Here is a 19,349-nt window from a genome sequence, read left to right as displayed (position 1 = left end):
GTTTGACTTTGATGAACAGGTTTAAAATTAGGAATTTCCCAAAGGTAGAGAAAATAGAAGGTTTGGAGCTAGCGAAGTCATCGAAAATGGAATGTTTTTCCTATTATTAGTGTAACGCCCCGCCAAGGGATCCAAAAGAATTAACCTAAAGTTTTACTCAGTTTGCTAAACATTTTTTTTTTTAAAGTAAGAATGTATAACATACACATCAAACACATAGTAGCGGAAGCAATAACTTGTAATCATCGACAAACATACATTGCAAGTTACATTTCTTAAAGATCCCAAGACGTTGAGTCACGTTTAAATTTAATTAATTCTAAGTCTAACAACTATCACATACATATGAAAGAATAATCAGAAACTCCAATTTCCATAATATACATTTGTTCTGAATGCTCCTTGGCAAATTAATTCGGAATGCTCAATCATCCACTGTACATGTCACAGGGTATGAAAGGCTTAAAAGAATATACATATGTAAAGATAAAGATACAACATCCTCAAATCCATGATACAAAGTACAGTAAAAATATATAAAACTATTCCCATACATGATACAGCAATACATCCATAATGATAAAACATCTATCATAAAATCTAACCATCCATCATAATAATCCAAGAATATAGTGAAGGTAAATGCCCATCATGAAAAACTCCAGCCACGGTGACCACGGAATGGATCTCAATGGTAAGAGTAAAAGCACTACCACCCGACCGCGTGGAACCTAAATGGTCCACTCCCACTGCGCTGAGAAGATAGTCTCAAGTCCCAAATAGGATAACAAAACCTATAATCATAAATACTCTCTAAGTCTAGGAAATCCTATAAGTATGCTAACTCAAGGGTTCCCAAAAAGATCGACATCTAAATCCCAGAGGTACCACAAGACACGTAGGAAACCTAATATGCAAGCGGGAAAGTGTCATCGCAAAAGTCATGTAGAAGTTACCCGAGCAATCCCTTAGGAATCCCGGGTCCCTACTGATCCTGCGGCCACTAGTATCCTCTCGTACTGATGAGGCATACTATGGAGTGCAAGGTCGTAACCAAGCGTCCTCTCTACCCCATCCTAGCCTGTACTAGCACTCAAGGCATGGGAGAGAACATACAATTATCTTGTTAGGTTCATTTTCTCTCATTTAGTGTAAATGTTTTCACTTATTAAAAATGACTTACAATGGGTTTCTCAAGGCAGCCTCTTAGGGCTCCGACCCCCATTGCAAGCCACTTCCCGACTCTACACATAGATAACCTACCCTAGGCTCATGACAACATAAATCAAAGAATCATAATAAAACCACCTCAGTCCTATACAAGCAACTGAAAAACATCATAAAAGATAAGCCACAAAATTACATCAGTTCTTCATGAGCTATAGATAAGCATCAAATAACAATCATATGATCACGACAATTCTCTATCAGCAACTGAAGGTATCAATGATAGATCACAAAATCTAATGGTTCTCCAATAAGCAACCAGAAAGTATCCCAATAGTAAATTACCATACTGATTAAAGACTCCAAAATGGTCAAGTCAACACATGACATCATCAAGAACATAACAACCACTTCAGTCCTTTCAAGCGACTGAAAAGCAATCCAAGTATAACTGATCGAGACTCAAAAATGGTTATCAAATATAACTGATCGAGACTCGAAAATGGTTAAGTCAAGTATCTCAAATACGTACATCTCAGCTTCACACAAGGAAACTGGAAAGCAATAACAAACAGTAAACACAATCATGTCATAGAGCACTTCATCACATTACCATGGTCGGGTTAAGAAAGATCGAGACCAAATCATCATGACATCACATTCACAACCCCGAGCCTCTGGTAACAACCTAAACTGGTCAACGCTAAACCAACCCCATAACATTCAAAGCACAAAGACAACATCAAAGTCTCAAAGATTGGATCTGAAAGTATATTATTTGAGTTAAGGTAAGGTTTATGTTTCAGTTTAATGTCGAATTTCAAGTAACTAAGTTTTCATAGCTACCCCTTACGATTAACCCATTTTTATAATAACTTCCATTAAGTCAATATTTCAAATCTACCATTTAATCAATTAACATTCATTATTAATTAATTTTAATTAAATTAATCAATAATCATTTGTTCCAATTACTTATTTTAATCTATCCATTAATTGTTAATTTATTAATATTTAACCAACATTATTAATAAATTAATATTCACAAACTATGTTAAATGTATTATTATTTAACTAATCAATATTAATCAAGATTAAAAAAAAATTATTAATTAAAATATATTAAAAATTTATAAATTGAAAATTTTAAAAAGTAATAAAATTTATACATAATAAAAAAAAATGAATTAAAAAAAAAACCTTTTAAAAAAAAACACGTTTTAAAGCCCGTCGGCTGAAAAGGACCCTTCGGTCTGCCGTAGGCCTACAGTCGCAGGGCCTGCAGCAGCAGGTACTCTGTACCTGCCGTCGCAGTACCTGCGATGCAGGTACTGTCGGCCCGCCGACAGTGGGGGTGGGTACGGGGTGATTCCCTCCCCCCCACTAAATACAATGAATATATTTTTATTATATATATATATTTTGTTTTATATATTATATTTATTGTTTTTAAAACAAAAGAATACAATTTCGTTATTAATAAGATTTTTATTAATAAACAAATTAATTAAGAATATATATATATAAATTTGTAAACATATATGTATATGTATATATATAAAGAAATTAATTATATATATATATATATATATATATATATATATATATAAAGAAATTAATTTTATATATATATATATATATATATATATAAGCATTGAAAAATTGGTTCCCTTCTTTAAATTGATATAGAAAATATAGTCAACCATTCGAACTTCTAATTTAGAATTTCGGTATTAGATTCAACCCTTCCTATTTAAATCTTATGTATACAGAAGTTTATTGACAAGCATATGATAAATTCCAATATCGTAATGTTTTAACATTCATCACAGAGAATTCCAGATTTACAAACCCCAGACACGAAGAAGATAGGAAAGGATAACTGCGTATTTAATCGATAATCAAAAACACAAGACTCTACCTGATCCTTATGCTATTATGCAATCTCTAGGAACTGTAAGAGAATTCGCTCCTCTCAATAATCTTCTTCCGAAAATCTTTCTTTAGTATTCGCCTTCTGAAATTCGCTTCCAAAAGTTGTCCCACCAAAAATTTCCGTCCAACTTCGTATATCTCAAAAATGAACCCCCAAAGTTGTGATAAGCAATTTCTCCTCAAGTCGGGGCACTAATTGTACATTTACCCAAGAAGACTCTTTGCACAACTCAGTTAACTCCAAATTAACCTTTATTATCTTTTCTTATTCTTTTGCATTCAACTTTCATGCACATTAAGTTGAATTATTAAATAACTTTATTTAATATTCCACTTGACTTCTATTTTAAATTAATTTATTACTTTAATCTTATGTGCACTTTTAAGAAATTAAAATAACATTATTAATTTCTATAATTTAATCTTTTAATTTAATTCTCATATTTAAACTCATGCTTAGATCATGCGATCTAGAATTCTTAATAATTTAATATCTTTCAACTTTAATTTATTTTAGAACTTAATTGATAACATATTTAATTAATTTAAATAATAATAATATTTAGCATTTATTTAAAAATGAACTCCAAATATATTATTATTAAATTAAATAAATATTATCCTGTTCTAAATTTATCTTTGAACTTTAATCTCCAAATTTAATTCTTTTATTAATTAATTAATTAATTAAATATAAAGATATCATAATAATTCTCTATTAAATTAAATCATTAATTAATCTTTTTAATTAGACTTAATTAATAGAAAATACACCAAGGACTCATAAAGCAACATACGAAAACCCATCATAGAAAAATACATACCAAATCAAACAAAAGGGTTATAATCACGAAATTACATCATTTGATGCATTCAGAGGGTACTTAACTCAGATACTTGTCCTAATTATCAATTAGGACAATTGGCTAAAAGGTTTAGGATTTGGACTTAAAAGTTTATCTCCCCTCTCTTACCATTGAGACAGTGCGATAGGGTACGCTCATCTTGACAATTCAGGAAAGTCGATACCTAGTACCTGCAACCTGCATAAAATCCACGCATGTACAAACACAATAGTCTAAGCTAAACAGACAATGGCAGGAAGTGGTGCATCGTGTAGATCCCGACTAGCAGGTGACTACGACTCCCTTCCTTAACCACATCAGAAACACCATACATAAATAAAACAACACGCACACCATACACATGCAGTATGGGGTAAGTATCCATAAGAAGCACATGGAATAATAAACCATCTAACTAATCATCATCGATAACTGACCATTGAATAATCATCATACATGCATGAAATATAGAGTACCAAGTAATCTCATCATATAATAAACTAAGTGTAAAACAAAATCTGATAATCTCTAAAATAATAATACTAATCATCAAACATAAATTGGCCTAAAAGAGTTTGGCAATGATATCAGAAATGTAGCTCGAAAATGTAGACTAGAGGCAGGCACTACAATTAGTCCTTGCCTTTTAGGCAGGAGACTATATTTTTTGTTGAGCTTTCTTGTATTAATCAGTTTCTAGGAAAATGTGCATAACACACTTAATCTAATGTTTCCACCAACATTTCAATTTAAATCTATTTTCCATAATTTATTGTTATTTTCTCATTGGCAATTTCAATTTTAGCCGATGGCTTTTTTCATTTTTCTAAAAAGAAATTGCCAAAAATTTAAGCTAGTATAGCTTTCTTCCATGTGGCTATTTCAAGATAACTCTTCAAATGACACATGTTTTGCATGTTCCCACTACAGGCTCCTCTAGAGGATAGATGTCACAGTTTGGTTACATTATATTTTTCCTTTTACTTGACATCATTTATCTCTATTTCTCTAGAAATTTCTAACCCTAACCCTAACTGCATATGAAATTTACAAATTTATTGAGGGGATTTTCGAAAAGGTTCAATTTCATTGAGGGAATTTTTAGCAAGGTTCAATTGCTATGTTTTGTCTGGCTTATTGTGTTGCGCTTGATAACTTGCTATGAACAGGCACTTCCGTTACATGGCTTACCTTTCTCCATAGCAGGATGCTCCACTTCTCTACATGCATGTTAATAATTCAGGTTCCTCTTTACAAAATATATTAGAATTTTCACTCTTAAAAACATTCATCATTCTTTCATATTTTAAATTGTCACATTCTTGTTAGCAGTTGTGCTTGACCAATATCCTCAATTCTTATGATTACTTCGACATTCTACAACAAAAAAATTATGTTCATCATATCAAAAGTTGCAGGGGATCTATTGTAGTTCGATGCTTAAATTTCATGCACATCCAATACAACATTTGCAATGTCATTTGATCTATTCTCTTTCTCTATTCTTCTTCAATCCTATTATATTTTTGGCCAAGTAGTCTTTTCACACTCTCTTCTTCCTCTTCTACTGATGAGGGCAAAAGGAGATTTCTATTGTAGAGGATTAATTTGTGTTTAATTTCAGGTTCACCTAGAAGATGAAAGGGGAGAATCATGAGCAATTTGTAGTGTGCATAAACATTGGAAAGTGCATGGGTATTAAGTACATACTAGACAGTATGGAGGAAATGGAGGCATTTTGTTGGAAATATGAAGCTAAACCATTCCGCCTCTTTATTAAACTGGTTTCATATGCTTTGGAAATAAAGGATCCCATTGCAAGAGAGAGGAAAAGAAGATATAGAAGCCCGGATATGACAAGTACAAATCGATTATATATGTAAATGATTATAAAATTGTGGAAGCAGGAAATGTTGGAAGGTTTTGTATATCATGCAAAATGCAGATTTATCATCTTCCACTATATCAGTGCCCATTAACTCAAAGAAAAAGCAAGTTACATTTACTATATATACCTACAATCCAAGAGAATAGTTTCTAAGATAGGTGAAATAAATAGAATCATATAAATGTAGTATTGTATTAGTATATCATAAAATGCCTTAGAGCAGCCCTCCTTATGAGCTAAATGTTGGAGAATTGATTGCCTAGAATCTTGACAAGTGTTTAATATTGTAACTATATTTTAACAGATGGACGTAGGAAAGATTTGAGGAAGAAAGTCTAATATCTTAGGCTTTCTTGAAGTTTGACAAGAATGGGCTTGAGTTAGTGTTCTAGATCCCACATAGATACCAATCTGTGTCTTCTCTTGTTGACTAGATTAATCTTGTCCTTGATATAAGTTAGTTTTACTCAACTCATGTTGATGTAGGATGCTTGGAAAATAGATTTTTTATTTACATAGATGGAATAGTTTCATTAAACTGTACTTTTTAAGAATAGTATTTTAGAATAGTTTCATTAAACTATATTTTTTTTAATGCCATATGTTTATAGTCCAGATACAATTTTCTATAGGATTGAAACAAATATACTTGTAGAATCTTTGTGTAGGAAAATAGAAATTTAAAAGGCTCTTTGGAGATAAATGATAAATAAACTATTTCAGATTTCCAAAAGTAAAATATACTGCGTAGTATTAACATGAAATATAAAAAGTTACCATATTGAAATTGATATAAAGAATGTACGACATAGGTAAATAATGGGTGAAAGACATGTTATATATAATATTTGGCCCTCATGAACTATCTCGGACTTTGTGAATGTGAAACCTCCTTATTTTTGGACTTTACATTTGTAATAAAATCAGCTTAGCATTTGTCTTGCCTTCCTTCTCAAGCATAGAAATAAACACTCTTCTACCTATTCTTCCTCATCCTTGCCTAAGGCAGGGACTATAGTTGCATGCAACTCTTGTTTTTATGACTAACTGAATGTTTTGTATTAAACCATATGATTTTTAATGCAAATAGTTGGCCTTATAAGCAGAACTAGTAAATTATTTCCTCTATCAGTATAATAAGAATTATTAGAATTGATTTGTGCCATGTAATGCTCCCCTTTCGCATGTAGATACTCAATTTTTTTGGGATGTGAGATGCAATAAGTAATGAAATGATGTTAAGAAATTATCTCTATTTAAATTCTCTAGCAGCCCATGAAGACTTACTATGTACATCAAAACATTAACAAGCATTTTTAAAAAATCAACAAACAATATTCTATTTTGAAAACAGAGTACCTTTTTTAAATAAATAAACATTTTTTTATTGTTGTTTTTTTCTTCTTTTTTTTGGCAAAAGTAGGCAAGCCACTATATATATTAATATTTAAAATAAAAACTGATTCAAAGCTCATCTGGGAAAGAATCAGAAAGAAAACCCAAAATCCTTGCAAAATACAAAAGAAATACACATCAATATTTACAAACTACCATATCGATGGGGTAGGTTACCTAATTACAATGACGAAGCTATACAACCTTCAAAAAACTAAACCAATCATCAAATCGAGAGATAGTCAAAATTTGTAGAAAGTTGACCCACAGTCACTCCACCATGTCAGCATGTGAAGGCAAGATGGGAGTATCCAAGCTAATGGCCTCTTGAGTGTCCCAGCCCCAACTAGAGTAATGAGATGTCGGAGGAGCTAACTCCCAGCTAGACCTGCGAGAAGAATCGTAGGGGACCAAGATAGAGAGGTCAGTAGAAGAGGAGGAAGGAAGGCTTGAACTGGAATGGAGACACTCCCATTGCGCACCTGAAGTACCTGACAAGTCCGAAGGATGGAGCTCCTGTGATTCCATAGCCTATTGATGTGAAACATGTAGCAACTGAGACAAATTCTGAGGAGAAGGCAAGGCAGCAGAGTTTGGAAATTTAAGAAAGTCAAGGATGGCATGCCCTACACGCTTGACCCGCTCAGCTAGTTGGAAGCCTAATGCCCTTGCCATCACTTGCAGAGTATTTTTCATAATGTTGGAGCTCTATTTTTGGAAAGATTTTTGGAGTGCCTCGTATGTAGCCAAGAAATCATGCTTCTCCATGAGTTGTGTCCATGTGAAAAGGCCTCCAACCAAGGCATTGCCTGCCCATAGATCATAGTGTTGCATTGCAACCTGTAGCTTATGTTCTCCCCAAAACTCAAAATGAATAACCTTAGCAGCCATAATCTCCAAAAGAGGAACAGATTGCAACAAATCCATCACGTTTGATAAGAAGATGGACACCATGTTGGATGGGTAAAGGAAATGCCTGGCTGAGGGGGAGAGGATGTCTTCCCCAATCACTTGTTGAATTGCCCGCCGAATGGAAAGAGAATGAACAACGAACATTGCATCCAAGTTTGAATCTGCCACCATCAATGGAAGAACACCTTCAACCATGGTTGGTTGCAACCAAATGCGATAATTTTTTGGTAGGATAGACCAATGAAATTGAGTGCAGGAAACACATTTGATGCAGGCCTCCATGTCAATGAATAAAACAAACCACTGAGAATGAGAAGAATGCAAGAAAAGACAGTTTGGTGGACATAAATAAAAAAACTAAACTCCATCGCATGTGAGATGTAAATTTAATCAAAGAATGGCATGCTTGACGGATATACAAGACATATATGCTTGTGGGATGTAGTGGCAAAGGACGATGAAGTAATCAAAAAACCCCAAAATAGTAACCACGCGTCCAACCAAATTTCTCATAGTGCAATAGTGGTGTCAAAATGCTAGATCAATGGCGGTTGGTTTTGCTTATTTCCAATTAAGGGAAGAACAAGAAACATCATGACACATGAATTGAATAAATGTCATCAAAATTCAACTAGCAAAATCTGTGGTGGTTAAAATATGCAACTTTTTAAGTTTATCTAGGAATAATGACAACTGAAAGGATGAAATTGGAAGGCCGTCACATCCTAGATTTGAAAGGTAATCAACCACATGATTTCCCTCCCTTAGAGTATGTGAAATATTTAAATCTTCAAATTGATCTAGCAAATTCCAAATTTGAGAAAGAATATAGTTAAGTTTCCATGAAATGGTTTTCCTTTTAATGCATGCACCAATAATTACTTGTGAGTCACCTTCAATATGCAAATGTTGAAAGTTACCTTTTTTAGCAAGAACTAAACCAACAAACAGGGCATGAGCTTCAGCAAGGTTATTGGTGCCCACTGGTAAGGGGCTAGATGTAAATGCTAACAATTTCCCATGGCAGTCACGAATACATGCACCTAACCTTGATTTACCTGGTTTTCCTCTTGAGGCACCATCAAATTTTAGCTTCACGAACCCAACAATTGGAGGATACCAATGAATACTAGATTGGTTAGCTTTAGTTTGCTCTTTACTGATAAATTGACCATGCATAGGAATGAAGAGAAATTTCCATTCATGCAAAATATTAGCATCCCAATAGGAAATGATAGGATTGTACTTACAATTGCTTAGACTTGCATTTATAACTTCCGAGATTGATCTTTCTATCCCTTCAAGCACCTTATCAATGGTAGAGAAATCTTTTTTGAAAATCCTCTTATTTCTCTCCCACCAAATGGCCCAAATGACCAATGCTGGAGAACACTTCCATATCCCAGCAAATAGAGCATGAGGGTGAAGGAGTGGCCATGCTTGGAAAACATCCCATAAATTATTTTGGAGAGGGTTAAAGAAGCTTAATTTCTGAAGAAGGAAGGTCCAACATTGATGAGCAAATGAACATCTGATGAAAAGATGATCACAGGTTTCAAATTCTTCATTGCAAAGCACACATTTGAAATTTGTAGCAATATTAAGCCTAACTAGTATGTCACTTGTAAGGATCCTATGTTTAATAGCTAACCATGCAAAGCAACTAGCTTTAGGAAGGACAACATTGTTCCAACATAATAGATATGCTCTACAAGGACTCTTTTCAAAAGCAATCCTTTGAATCAGCTTGTAAACCTCATTAATAGAATAATTACCATCCTTAGCCAAAGTCCATATCAATTTATCTTCGGAGTTGGATAAAAAAGTATGTTGTTGTTCTAGAATGGAACGAAAATATTGTTGGTCTTGAAGAGAAATGGGAAGAAGAGCTGGATCCTTCCAATATACTTTCCTGGAGAAGAGGCAAACTGCAGAAATGTAATGCTAAACTTGAGTTCCCGAAACAGACTTTGAAGTTGAACAAAGAATATTTGTATTGGGCAAGTTAATCAATGGTGGATGACCATTCCAAGAGTCTTTCCAAAAGTTCTCTTTCTCCGTTGTTTACTTCCCAAGTGATATACTTAATGATGATGGCTCTTGAAGATACCAAAAAATCCCACACGACTGATTCTTTCAGAGGATTCAACAAAGAAAAAACTCTTGAAGGATCATTATTGTCTAAATATTTTTGTTGCATAATTTGACACCAATAAGAGTTAGACTTAGAGTACATTTTCCAATCTAATTTGCCAACAAAAGCTAATTTCTTGTTAGTTAGATCATGAATACCTGCACCCCCAATAGCTAGAGTATGAGTCATGTCCTAGAGGGAAATGAGGGGAATTTTTTTTTCATTTGACATATTACCTATCCATAAAAAACCTCTGATAAGTTTTTGAATTTGTAGGATGACCAAGGTTGGGGCTTTGAGGATAGCAAGGTAATAGTTCAAAATAGTTGCAAGTATAGACTTAATGAGAAGAATTATGCCTAATAAGGATAACCATCTAACTTTCCATGAAACAATTCTACTTTTGATTCTATCAATGACAGAGATCCAATAACTTGTCTTGTTAGATCCCGTAAAAAAAGGGATTCCAAGGTAGTTGGAGGGAAGGAAATCCTCAATGAAATCCAAAACCTTCACAATTCTGTCAGAGATAACTTTGTTGGTGTTAAACAAATTTATTTTTGACTTCTAAGAATTTATTTTCTAGCCAGAGACATCAAAATATAATTGTAGAACGTGCTTAATCTGCCTAGTCTCAAAAACTTTAGAGCAACCAAATAAAAGTGTGTCATCTGCAAATACAAAATGTGTGACAAATAGAGAAGTACCATGAATGTGGATACCCTTCCATTTACCAATTGAGTTATGGAGTTTGATATTCCTGCCGAAAGCCTCAACCATAATAATGAATAATGCTAGTGATATTGGATCGCCTTGTCTAACACCTTGTGTAGAAGAGAATAAACCCGAAGCTTTCCCATTAATGATAACTGAAAATGAGGCTTCCAATATACAAGCTTTAATCCATTTACACCATGATTTTGAAAAACCCATTTTCTGAAGGACTAGGAAAAGAAATGACCAGCAAACTTTATCATATGCTTTCATCATGTCCAATTTGATCACAAAATTTGAAGATTGTGAAGAATTTATAGAATGAACGACTTCATGAGCAACCAAGGCACCTTCCATAGTTTCCCTATCTGGAACAAAGCCACCTTGTTCAGGAGATATAACGTTTGGAAGTAAAAGTTGCAGACACAAGTAGATTGCTTTGGAGATAATCTTGTAAGTTAGGTTGCATAAAGAAATGGGTTGAAAGTCTACAAAGGTTTTGGGCTCCTTAGATTTAGGAATCAAAACAAGATTGGTGGTATTGAAATACTTCAGCATAGATTTATTTTTCCTAGATTCTTCAACAACAACAAATAAGTCCCAACCAATGGTGTCCCAACAACTCTGGAAAAAAAGGGCTGAGAACCCATCCGGACTCGGGGCTTTATCTGGAGGAAAAGAGAAGACAACTTTACAAATTTCATGAATGGAAAAGGGAGCCATAAGCATAGAATTCTGAGAAGGAGAAATAATTGGAGGAATAGCCTCAAGGAGTTCCTCCACTTGGGAGTCTGAAGGTGTTGGATATTCTATAGGTGCAAGAAGATTTTGAAAAAAGTTAATACTTGCATCCCGAATATGTTGATCATTAGTTAAAGTTAATCCCAAGGTAGGATCCTAGATCTGAAAGATTGTTTTAACTACACTCTTTTTCTTAGCAGAAACGTGAAAATATTTAGTATTCTTATCACCTTGTTGAAGCCAAAGTTCTCTAGACTTTTGTCTCCAATATTCTTCCTCCTGGTTACAAAGTTCTTCCCACTCCATTTGAAGACTCTTTTGCAGAAAATAAGTGTCTGAAGTCATGCCATTTTGAATGATATTGCAATGTATATCATTTAGCTATGCTTGAACAACCTCTTTTTGATGAAAGACATTCTTAAAGACATGACGATTCCAATCTTTGATGAGAGCCTTGACATGCCTCAACTTATTGGTGAATTGATGCATCTTAGATCCTTAAACAAAAGGTGCACTAACCCACCATTATTTAATCAACTGAAGGAAATGAGGATGGCAGAGCCACATCCTTTCAAATTTAAAAGAGGATTTAGGCTTATCGTCGACCACATTGGGAACTTGCGAGATTGAAAGGGAAATTGGAAAGTGGTCTGAACCCGGAAAAGACAGAATTTCTGAAGTAACTTTGAACTTATTTAATTTCCAATCTTGAGAAAGGAGAAATCTATCTAGGGGAACAACAATTTGTGCAAACCCCACCCTCCTATTTGTCTAGGTAAAAGAGCCCTGAGATGGATAAACATCCATTAGATTATTACTTTCCACAAGATGGGAGAAGTCCTGAATAGTTTTGAGAGACAAACATATCCCACCAACTTTTTCTAATTGATTTAGAATTGCATTAAAATCCCCTCCAAGGATGAGATTTTGAAGGTCATGAATTTGGATCAAATGAGTAATGCTATCCCAAACTTTGAGTTTATCTAGAGTTGAGGTAGGCCCATAGACATTAATGATAATGAAGGAGATGTCAAAATGAGACATCTTAAGAATTTACCAAGTAAAGTGTTGTTGAATAAGTAGGCCTTGAATAGATAGGGGATTCCAAATGACCGCAAGACCACTAGAAGCACCAATCCCCGAAGATTGTATAGAAGGCCATTTTGGCCATTTAACAATTATCTTTTCAAAAGAATCACTGGATAACTTAATTTCTTGAAGTAGAATAATATCTGCATTCATAGAATCAATTAACTGCTTGATCCTACCACGTTTGTCAGAGGCATTAATGCCTCTAACATTCCAAGAGTTGATCTTCATGTTGGACAAGGAGAACAATTTGTTCTCCTTGTCACTCGTTTAGAAATAAAGAAACTGTCATCCAAAGTAGATTTAATGCCTGCTACAATTTCAATTTTTGTCTTAGAACCCTTAGGCCTACCTCTAGATTTGGGCGTTTTAGGGACCTATGGACATAGGGAGGGAGATTGGACAATTGAAAGGGTCTGATGAGGATCAAATAGTCTGACTGTAGGGGGGCACTCAGAATCCTAACCAGAGTAGACATTGAAATTCTCAGGTTCAACACCATCTAAGCCAGAAAACAGAACTGGCTCATTTTTAATCTGGTTATATATGCAATCTTCTAAGCCCAAGGAGTCTTCATGTAGATTATCCAAGATGTGTATTGAGTCTTCAATCAGATTAGTTTGAGGTGTATGGAGAGTAGCTTGCTTATTCCAGAATTGAAATTCTTTCAACAAACCATCAATTGAAACATGCTTCTGCTGAACTAAAATGGTGCCCTCTTCCTGTGCAATTTCAAAAATGATAGACATTGCAATCTCTGAGAGAATCTGATCACTAGTCTGTCGAGCCTTTAAATCAGCAAATTGGGAATTAATAGACAACCCATCTGAGAGAGATAAGGGTGAAGAGTAACCCAATAGGAGAGGTTTCTACCTGTAAACTTTAGAAATTAGCCATTTTGGATCAATAGAACATGAGGAACAATCAATTGACCCAAATAGCAAATGTTGTATGAAGGGTAGAACTGAGCGCAGAATTGAGGAGAAACAAAGGCAAGATAACTTGGATAATTGCGAGTACCAAGTGTCACTAGTAGGGACAAGTGGCAAAGCAATATGCTAACCCTACATTGATTTCTGGTTGAAGATACAAAGCTCAGGACTCGAATTAAAATCAGCGCATACTTCTGTGGATCTAGACACCTAGTTTTTACATTGGGAATTAAAATGCCCCAATCTATGCTTAAATTTTTGTACAATGTCTGCATCCTGGATCTTAATGGTTTGCTTCCATAAGCCCCATTGGGATTTAATCATGAAATAAAGAGGGGTAATTTTCCTCATGTCAAGAAGCAAACAAACTCTCACACCTAAGTGAGGATGATCAAAAGGAATGAGATCATGTTTCAGAAAAATACCAATTTTATTAGTAAAGATTTCTATAATTTGAGGGTCTTTGTACTCAAGGGGTAATAAAGGAAAGGAGATCCAAAAAGGGAAAAAATGAACTTTGAAAAGTTGAGGATTAAAATTGGCAACCCAAGCTGTCGTGAAAATGCCAAACCCATACAGAACCACCCCTTCTAATTTTGGACAAGATCCCTAGACTCCTTAGAAGTGAAAATGACTACAAAAAATTGGGAGTCTAAGTCCAAGTAGAAGAAATCTTTAAGCCCAACCAAAGAGGAGAAGGCTTAATCTTTAAGATCAGAAAACGGAAGTGAGGAACAATTTAACTTACCTATAAGTGCAGTTTGGTGAAGGAGACCAACTGGATGCTGCAACAAATGCCCAGGAAGTGTAATCACCATTCAAGGAATGGTCAATAGATCCCGAGGAAATTGCACCCTGAACCTGTTTCTTTTGCCAAACTTGCTGAGCCTTCAAAGAGTTATGGCCCTTGGAAGGAGGAAGGGTTGAAACAGGGACCCCCATGTTAGCCACATGCTTTGTCTTTGTCCCATCAAGTCCACCTGACTTTGTTGAGGGCAAAGGATCCATCTCTGGTTCTGCATGTATTGTCAGATCAAGAGGATGACCAGGACATATATCAAAAATAGGCTGCTACTTTTGTTGATGACGAAGGGCCTTTTGTCTCGTAATCCCCTTACTATGAGATTGGGGTGCACTCCTGATCTGTCGAGCCCACTGTTGAGGAGGAGGAGGATGAGAAGTTTTTGAATTAATGCCTTCCCGCCCAAGATGAGTGGTGGCTTGACCCAAAGATTCCCCTTTTTCGAATGTGGACTGACATGTAAATTCCTTAGAAGATGTTGTCTTGATAACATCCAAGCGGGGTTTTGAATGCGAGCCAGAGATTATCTGAACGTGAAACCAAGGACTAACAAAAAAGGGTTTAGCCGGTTGTACAATAGCCTTACCTTGAAAGATCGACATTGAGCCCTTATACTAAAAATGACCATTATTCTTTTCCTGAAAAGGGCAATGCTGTAACCTTAGGTCAGTGCGAGACTCAGTAGCAGGTTGAACAATAGGCGTTGAGGAGAAAATATCGAGATAGGTTTTGTTTGGATGCTGGAGACGATCAATTTCATTAGACCAAATACCTGTCCCTAGAAAGCCATTAACTCCAGCTCCAGCTCTTGAACTAACTTTATTCCCCTAATCAAAACTTGTCGTTTTACCATCCGAAGATCCCGCTTTCTGAATACAAACTCGTGATCCATTTTTGGGCACTGCCACTGCGAATCCAGCTCGTGTATCTCCACTAGGGCCTGTTGGAATCTTCCTTGACTTTGGTAATCCATGACTTCCAACCCGTGAACCTGAACCAGAACCAAGCCCTAACCCAAACCCTGCTCAACACGCCATTCCTCACCACTTTCTTTTGTTTTTTTTTTATTGCTCACAACAGTTCCAATAGATTAATGCGAGTGCTTGTTAAAACTTGGGTGATTTTCTGATAGTACTTTGAGAGAGGTGTTTTTTAGTTTTATAATGATGTCTTAATTTTAAGAGAAAATGGATTATTGCTTTAAATGTTGATCCTGTATATTCTTTTCAGTCTTGTTTTAGATCTATTTATTAGTATTGTTTCTGTCTTGATGATCTTATTCCTACTTCATATCCGCACTAAATCCATGTTTTAATGTGCTACCATCATAAAGTTATATAAATATTTTCATTTTTTTGGGTATATTTTGTCATTTTTCCTACTTCAAATGTAAATGAACTGTTTCGATGGTTGTTTCAATAAGTTGTTTAGAAGAAATTTAGTACATTAAAGTAACTTAATCAAAAGGAAAGAAGATGATTTTAGTCATACTTTATTCCATCAACTAAATAATATGCTCATCTTTTTGGAAGAAGGAGAAGAGACTATATAAAAAGTCAATCCATTTCATCTAAATTTGGAGATTTTTAAAATATTACCACGTATTTGAATGAGCCTCTACTATGATGAAGAAAACTCACAGTGGAGACACAAATAGAGAGGATCAACCTTTGAATCTTAAGGAATGATACTTCCCCTAGATTATTGTATCCTAAGAAACTATATGTTCTCATGATAGACTAACAAAAGGGAAAGGTATCCAACCTAAATAAAATCACATAAAGGCATAGATACTTAGTCAAAAAACTATTGTCTAAAGAGACTAACTCTAAGATTGGAAAATAAAAGAACTTATAAACCTAGGAAAGAAGAAAGAGACCTCTTCAAACAATCCAGTGAACGAGGAAGCTTGGAGATAGAACACAAAGAAAATGAGAATATGGAAGAAGTTCAAAAAGGATAAGAGTACAATGAGAGGCTAATACCTCAATTATCTTTCAATTGTGTTCTTATAATCTAAGATTATAGAATATTAGTTTATCTAGAATGTACCAAGCAAATAAAGAAAGAAAGACAATAAACAAGGAACATCTAACAAATCAAACTTCCTTGAAGAAGAAGAGAAGAACAGAAAATAGAGTAAAAGAAAGAGGGAACATGAGCCAAGGAGGATAAATATTGATAACATATCATATCTACCCAATATTACTAAAACAAAAGACTTCATACCCATGGAGGGGTGAATGGGAATAAAACAAAAGCAAGTAGCTAAATAGGGAAGGTGTCACAACCCATTCTCCCATAAACTAAAAAAATTGGTATTCATATTGCTACATGGATTTGTCAAAAAATAAATAAAAATTATCCTTCTAAAATTATTGACACGAAATTACTTCCAGAAAGCAAGCATTAGAAATGGAAGATCAATTATTCCCTCCATCTCTTCATGCATTTGGTGGCATTAAAAGATGATTAGTGTGAATTAAAATGGCAGTTACAAAAGATTCTTGGGGGAATAGTAACAGAGAGAAAGAACTATTTCTCTGGTGTAACAGACAATTTTCTTATCTATTGCTATTAGAAATGAACATTTGACAATATTGAATTGGAGAATGACTGAAGAATCTGCACTTAAACTGTGCAATTGTCACAAAATACCCATTTTTGGGTTGGCAGTGTGGAAAATGGAAGGACACCTCATTAAAAACCTTAAGAAGAAAGAGACCTCTTCAAACAATCCAGTGAACGAGGAAGCTTGGAGATAGAACACAAAGAAAATGAGAATATGGAAGAAGTTCAAAAAGGATAAGAGTACAATGAGAGGCTAATACCTCAATTATCTTTCAAATTGTGTTCTTATAATCTAAGATTATAGAATATTAGTTTATCTAGAATGTACCAAGCAAATAAAGAAAGAAAGACAATAAACAAGGAACATCTAACAAATCAAACTTCCTTGAAGAAGAAGAGAAGAACAGAAAATAGAGTAAAAGAAAGAGGGAACATGAGCCAAGGAGGATAAATATTGATAACATATCATATCTACCCAATATTACTGAAACACAAGACTTCATACCCATGGAGGGGTGAATGGGAATAAAACAAAAGCAAGTAGCTAAATAGGGAAGGTGTCACAATCCATTCTCCCATAAACTAAAAAAATTGGTATTCATATTGCTATGTGGATTTGTCAAAAAATAAATAAAAATTATCCTTCTAAAATTATTGACATGAAATTACTTCCAGAAAGCAAGCATTAGAAATGGAAGATCAATTATTCTCTCCATCTCTTCATGCATTTGGTGGCATTAAAAGATGATTAGTGTGAATTAAAATGGTAGTTACAAAACATTCTTGGGGGAATAGTAACGAAGAGAAAGAACTATTTCTCTGGTGTAATAGACAATTTTCTTATCTATTGCTATTAGAAATGAACATTTGACAATATTGAATTGGAGAATGACTGAAGAATCTGCACTTAAACTGTGCAATTGTCACAAAATACCCATTTTTGGGTTGGCAGTGTGGAAAATGGAAGGACACCTCATTAAAAACCTCATCTTCAATGTGCTTCATATGGGATACATGTACTTCAATTGTGGAGGTTTATTAGTTCCTGCCACAAGCATGATACTATAACATTCATTGAATGCTACTTTATTTTTTCCCTCAACCAATCAAATTAGAGAATTTTTACAAATGTTTCTATATTTATAATGTTTCTAATTTTATTTTATTTTCTAAAGTTTATTAGAAATTTATTATTTCCCTTCTTATTGGCTAATACAATGAATAGTCATAGGGGGAATTGTAATATTTATTACTTGATGTCAAAATGAAATATTTTTCATTCAACTATAAGTTTTTTTTGAACTTCTCAAAAAAACCACCATTGGTGGGTGTTTGTAATCAACGCAATTTCTTGAAACATCTAATCTTTGTCCAAAAAGATTTGTTCACATGCTTTTTCCCTTCCAACACATTCTGGAAACTTCTAATTGCTAAAAAGAAAAAATTTGTCCACTTATTTTTTTCCTTCCAACACATTCTAGAAACATCTATTTTTTCCCAAAAAAAATCTATCTACATGTTATCCTCCCCTCTAGGATAGTCCAGAACATTCATAATCATGTTTTTAGGCCAAGAAAATATTGTTAGAATTCACATGTTACATATATATTGACTAAATAATTAGTCACCATGGATTCATTTCTTTTTTAGTATCTATTTAAAATTTCTGAAACAATCAAATTGTTCGAATATAGATATGTTTCTATTGATAGTTTATGTTAGCCGATGTCTTTGTCAGAAATCATCGGTGCATCACAGTGTTAATGAGGCAAGTTACAAAGATAATAGAGAACCATTTTCCATAAATTTATTGTTTAGCTAAGCCAACAAAAATCATGGTGGTGTGTATCAACAATGCAAGTATAGGTGCTAGTGTTGGAGATGTAGATAACAAGCTTGGCCACAGTATGAACACAACACAAGAAAGGGGAGAAGAACACCTTGGTTATATTTCCTCCTTCCCTTCTAAGCCTTTGCCCCGTCGTCCATGCCTGCAATTTTCCCTCGTCCATGAGAGGAGGATCCCATGGCCTAGGTGTTGATGTGGCCCAATGTGGATCGCAGTTGTCCATCCTTTTTCCATGCCTCATCATAAACAAGCTCTGCTTCATCATCCCACTCAATGATTTCATTCTGCTCTCTTCCCCTTCTTTTCCACACAAAAAGGCTATATCAGGTAGGCTCCGATGCCTCTGTTATTCTCCATTTATTATTATTATACTAT

At 34.4% G+C, this 19,349-nt stretch overlaps 1 pseudogene; it reads right to left on the bottom strand.

Annotated features, from left to right (window-relative positions):
• The window catches only part of LOC149571955 (uncharacterized), a 55,534-nt pseudogene extending 39,878 nt beyond the window's left edge, over window positions 1-15,656 (bottom strand).
• Between the last annotated feature and the right edge of the window lie 3,693 nt (window positions 15,657-19,349).

The sequence above is a fragment of the Cupressus sempervirens genome, chromosome 2, assembly GCF_028749045.1.
Source record: "Cupressus sempervirens isolate cs-2001-9-10 chromosome 2, ASM2874904v1, whole genome shotgun sequence".
NCBI classification, from domain to species: domain Eukaryota; kingdom Viridiplantae; phylum Streptophyta; class Pinopsida; order Cupressales; family Cupressaceae; genus Cupressus; species Cupressus sempervirens.
Note: the sequence above shows the minus strand (reverse complement) of the source record. Positions and strands in the feature narration are given on the sequence as shown.